We start from the raw sequence: 6,000 nt of genomic DNA, 5'->3' as shown, positions 1-6,000 counted from the left end.
TACAGGGAATGGGCAGGAAGGATTCATACAATTATTCTTTCATGAGTAAATTGGTACCAAATACAAGAAAAAATTGTCATGCATGGTGAAAAAAAAGAGCGAAAAAATTACTTCTTCTGCCAGATTCATATACTCAAGGGGTTTACTTATATTCAAATTATTTTCCTTATGAATTAACAGAACTGTCCTCAGATTAAACTCTAGCAAAAAAGAGTAAGGGAGATCTGTGTGAAGCCTTGTTAAACAATATAGATGTATTTCTGGGGATGGTGTGTGTGTGTGTGTGTGTGTGTGTGTGTGTGTGTGTGTGTGTGTGTGTGTATGTGTGTGTGACTAGAGTTTGAACACCAATAGTGAAAATGTCATATATGATTCTCAACTAGAGTTATGGGTGAAGACATGGGTACAGTAGCAAAATATATTGGGTGAAATAAAGTAAGAATATTCTGCCTCTCTCACTCAATGAAGCTATAAAACCTGGACAGAATGTTTACAGAAACTCTTTGAGGACTCTGAAAAGCAAATAGTAGCCAGCAGATTGGAGAAGAATAGAGTTCAAAGTTACATCAAACTGGCAGTGGGTTTACTATTTTTTCTTTCTAGTACTCTCAGGACTGGATTCAACATAGCTGGAAAGCCAGAAATGGGCAATGACACTGCAAGAGAATGCTCCAACAGATCTCCTGTAGTTCTTCTGTGGGTAGTTAGAATGGGTTCTCTTAATTTTTGGAGAGAGTGCTGGAAATGCCTCATTGTTTTTCTTTTTCTTTTTTTAAATTCATTTTTGTCTCAGCCACCAAGGATTCCCATGGCGTTTTTGTCCTGGGGATATTTAAGAGCCTACTACTGTGAAAGAGAGAAAACTTCCTTCTAATTTAAGAAGCTGTGGTCCCAAGAGTATCAGTGCATATCCATGTTGTTTTTCTTTCTCTCTCTGACTTCTCAATGTTTGTCCCACAGTTGTGGGAAGTACACAGCAGAATGGTGTTAAAAAAAGAAAAAAAATTGCTTTCTGACCAGAGAACCAAAAAGAGGAGCCCAGGGTCCCAGAAAATGCCAGAGAAAGTGTAGAGAGAGAGTAGTTTTGGAAAGTGACCCCCCTGTTTTGTTTATGAACTTCTGTACTTACTCCTATTTTATGTATTCATGGATCCTACCCTAAGCAGGATATCATAGATGTTGAGAACTAAATTTAAAGAAAGACACTGCCTAGGTCAGAGACTGCACACTGGGTAATGCATATATATGACTGATCTGAAAAGCATTGTGGACACTGATATTTCACCCCTCAAAAAGGAATTAAAATGGTGGTGCGAACCCAACTGGGTTGATTGCCTGCTAAAATAAAATGACCAATACTCTCTATAGGATTTAAATAAGACCTAGTGTCTCATAACATGCTTTCAAAATGCCTTGGGATAAAATTGAATTTAATCAGCAAATATGTGTGTGTGTGTCTATATATATATATATATATATATATATATATATATATGGAAAATCTCAACTCACTTGGGAAAAGACATTCAACAGATTTCAAAGTTGAGAGGACAAATATGTTGGAATTTAATGACATAGACATTAAAAAGCAGATATTACAAAAATATTACAATAAATAAGGTGAATCTCTTGGAATGAATGGAAAGGCAGAAATATCATTGAAGAAATTCAAGGTATAGGAAGCCAATGGAAATATTTAAATTTAATATGTAGTAACTGGAATAAAGTTACTGGTTGGGCTCAATAACCAAATGGAAATGACCAAGGAAAGAGTCAGTGAACTTGAAGATGTATTAATAGAAATTATCTAATTTGAATAAAATAGAAAAACAGATTGAAAAAAATGAGAAGGGCTTCAGAGACCTTTGGGATAATACCAAAAATTTTGACATTCATGTCATCACAATCTCAGAAAAAAAGAAAGGTGCAGTAAAAAAAAATAATAAAAATAAAGAAGAGGCTGAAAATTTCCAAAATTTGGTGAAAAATGTAAATCTACAGATTCAAGAAACTCAGTGAACCTAAAAAAAGAAAAAGACGTCCATTCCCAGTTATATCATAGTCAAAATGCTGAAAACTGAAGACAAGAAAAGTATCTTGAAAGCCCAGAATTCCATATCCAGTGAAATATCTTTCAGGAGCAAAACAACATAAAGATATTCTCAAATGAAGAAAATCTTAGAGAAGTTTTCGGTCAGCAGACATGCTTTCAAATAATTACTTAAGTAATTCTTTCAGACAGAAAGGAACTGCTACCAAAGTCATCTTGGAATTTCAGAAATGAAAAACTAGCAACTGAAATAATAAATGTACAGAAAATATAACAAACTATTCTTTCCTTTTATAGTTCTTTATTATATGTGTTATGCTTGAGAACAAAAACCATAAAGTTGTCTGATGGAATGCAATGCTTATATATGTCCCAAATAATATAAGTAAAATATAAGGGCAGAATAAAGAAGTCTATATGGTGGTAAATCTTATATGTTTCACTTGAGGTACTAAAAAAGTTGATTTCAAATAGACTGAAAAGTTAAATATTGCATTGCAATCCCAAGAACGGATGTTGGAACAAATGCACAAAGATATATTCAAGAAAACATTAAGTACACTGAAGAGGTTCAAAGAGCACAAAAGAAGGCAGGAAGGAATGAGCTAAAGGAAAACAGAGGAAACAGAGAGGATGGAACTTTCAGAATGGCTCAATAAGGTTAATCCTTTCTCCAAATCCTCTTTCCAAAATGCAATGATAAATCAGATGAAATTATTTAAAAAATAGCCATTTAAAGAGTCTGAAATCAACGGAAGTCATATAGCAAAATGTGAAGTGTATATTCAAGAAAATCTATTGAATCTCAGTAGAAACAAGGGAGCCTGTGACTTTTTAGTCAGAGGTGGCTCCTACCCTCTCACTTCAGCTCCATGGCACAAAAATGATACAAAGATCATGGGAAGGGGCTGATTTCATTTGGGGAAGAATTCTGGAAATGCTGGGACCTGCAGAGATGTCAAACACTTAGAGATCTCAGTGGCAGAAAATTAGGGAAGGTCAATAGCCCAGCTAGCTTGTGATTTTGACACGAGTTGGGGTGAGCAATAGACCAGCAGACCAGCCAGAAATTTAACAGGGAGATCTGAGGACCAAGACAGGCAAAGCAAGCCTTGATAAAACCCTGAGCTAGAAGGTTGTAGCATACACAATTCTGCATGCACACTAAGTACTAATTGTACTGAGTTAATTGTACTTAGTTGAATGTGAGATCTTGAAAACACAGTTAAAATAAATAAATAAATAAAAGGGCACATGTTTATAAATTGCCTGAACTTTGAATAAAACAATGAGATAGGTTTTCTGTCTAATCATCTAATCTTTATTAATTTCATGTACTACTCTCCCTTTTGATTTGGATATTGGCTTAACTTCATCATCCTATATCAACTTAAAAATCTAGGTCATCTAATAATTTTATTTAAAATAAGTAACTTTTCAAGGAATATTTTCTATTGGTGAGGTTGTCAAAACTATCCAATAATCTGTGTCAGTAATTTTCCCCTCAGGTTTCTAAGTAACTAAATTCAACAAATAATAACTTATTTCTATAAGAAATAACTATAGAAACTGAGAATAAATTTAAAAAATGACTTGACAAAAGTAGAGAGAGAAACAACTTCACATATGACTATTGGAGCTTGTGAAGTAGCATACTCACATTTTGATGGAACTAGAGAAAGAAAAAATGAACACTAGAGTTAATAACAATACTTGTCAGGATCCCCAGTGGCAGGATTATAATTGCCTCAACAGTAGTAATGCTATGTTTATGTAATTTACATCTTTACATGTTACTTCCTCAAACCATGTATGGTTTGGCAGTAAATATACAGTATCTATGTACCAAAGGAACTCATAAAGGAAGTTGCCTCATCCCATAATAATCAAAAGCTCTCAAATGCTAAATTGTCTGAATGGTTGACTCTGATGATGATGTGTGTGTATATGTACATGCATATATGTAAACCTGAATATATAGACATAACTACAGTGAATTGAAGACATGGAGTGTGTATTTAATTCTCTCTTTTTTTAAACAAACTATAGTCTTAAACCTATTCACAAAATACACACACATACAGTAATTATGCATTTACATATACACAATGTGAGTTGTCTCTTAATCAGAGAACAGTTGTCTCTCACAATGCCGTGTCCCTACTTGAAGATAGCTCTTGTGATGGTTCTGCAGCTGTATGTGTGGAGATGAGCCAAGATGCTCTCAAGTGTGGAAAGTGGTCCAGATGTCACTGCTACTGCTGGAGAGAGATACTCCAGAGGTTGTCATCTGGGCATTACCACTGCCAAAATTGTTGCCTTGGCCACAGCTGTTGGCTTTCCTGCTGGAAGATGAGGGAGGAAGAAAACATTTGAAAGCCTTGCCAAAACAGTGGGAGGCAGCCACAAAATGAGTACACATTGGTGTAAAAGTCACAAATCTGATATAAAATGAATTTGTTTGTAGATTAATTGCAGCACTCTGTTTATATGTATAAACTTCTTAATTGTTTATATGCTGCATTGCAGTATCGAAGGCATGATTTCAAAGCTCATAAAGACCTGACCAGCTATTGGTTGAGTTTATTAGTAACCTGTTGTAACATCATGTTAATCTAAGAGATTAAGGTGTTTCAAAACTGAACTTTGAGATGTAGGTCCCAAAGTGCACACTCTTTTCCTCTATGTTTCACTAAAATTAATGTTTTTTTGTAGATAATGTCTTATATTTGTGCCTCCTATAGTGCCTAACAAACTTCATTTCTTGTAGCAGATGTCCAATGCATGCTGTTAAGGTGATGTGAACCAAACAACATTTAACTGAACTGAATGAAATTGAATTAAATAATATTAATTGGAACTATGAATTAGCTTTTGGTCTTTCATTTTGTTATGACCTCACCTTGGTAAATATATCATGTTGTCAGTCTCTTATAGGGCTTTTTTCTGTAAATATCAATATGCAAATAAACAGTTGAGGCAAAATTGAAAAAAAGCGTGGGCCAGATACCTTGGTTAATACACTGATGTGGATATTCATGATAATTCATTTATTTTTTTATTCCATATTTAATGTGTAGATAAATAACAACAAGAATTTATAGATATCCACTATAAATGAAAATAATAAAATTTTGCCTTGGACACAATAAGGAGAAAAATAATATTTTCCCATGGACCTGGATTACCCCACTTTATTTATTCAACAAGCTTGTATTGAGCAAAACTTTGTGTGAAATAGTCTCCTAGAAAGTACAAAATAAATAAGTAGGAGATGGTCCTTCCATTCAAAGGACTCCCAGTAACATGGAAGTTTCATATATAAACGTGGATAAATTATAATATGGTAAGGATTGTGACAGAAATACACACAGAAGCGTGCCTGGAAAGAAAGGTCCAAGAAGGATTAGTGGAAGGTCTTGAGGACATTATTTAAATAAATATAGAGGGAATCCAGATAAGGAACAGAAAGAACAGTCCAGAAATGGGACAAAATACATAAAGTCAGGAAACATGAAACATCCAAATCACTAAGCCATTTTTGCGTAGTATTAATCAGTGTTTTTTTTTCTCTTCTCTCCCTTTCTCTCTCTCCCTTTCTCACTCTTTCTCTCTCTCCTTCTCCCATACTGTGATACAGAATTTTAATTCAAAGTCATAAAAACGAGACTCTTTGCTCTCATTCAAACCTTGAAAAATACAAAGACAAAAGTATGGGCTTCCCTGGTGGCGCAGTGGCTGAGAGTCCGCCTGCCGATGCAGGGGACACAGGTTCATGCCCCGCTCCAGGAAAATCCCACATGCTGCGGAGCGGCTGGACCTGTGAGCCATGGCCGCTGAGCCTGCGTGCCTGGAGCCTGTGCTCCGCAACAGGAGAGACCACAACAGTGAGAGGCCTGTGTACCGCAAAAAAAAAAAAAAAAAAAAAAGACAAAAGTATGTCTCAAACC

The sequence above is a fragment of the Leucopleurus acutus genome (assembly GCF_964270905.1).
Source record: "Leucopleurus acutus genome assembly, chromosome: 17".
Taxonomy (NCBI): domain Eukaryota; kingdom Metazoa; phylum Chordata; class Mammalia; order Artiodactyla; family Delphinidae; genus Leucopleurus; species Leucopleurus acutus.
The sequence above is the reverse complement of the archived record's forward strand: the minus strand, read 5'-3'. Positions refer to the sequence as shown.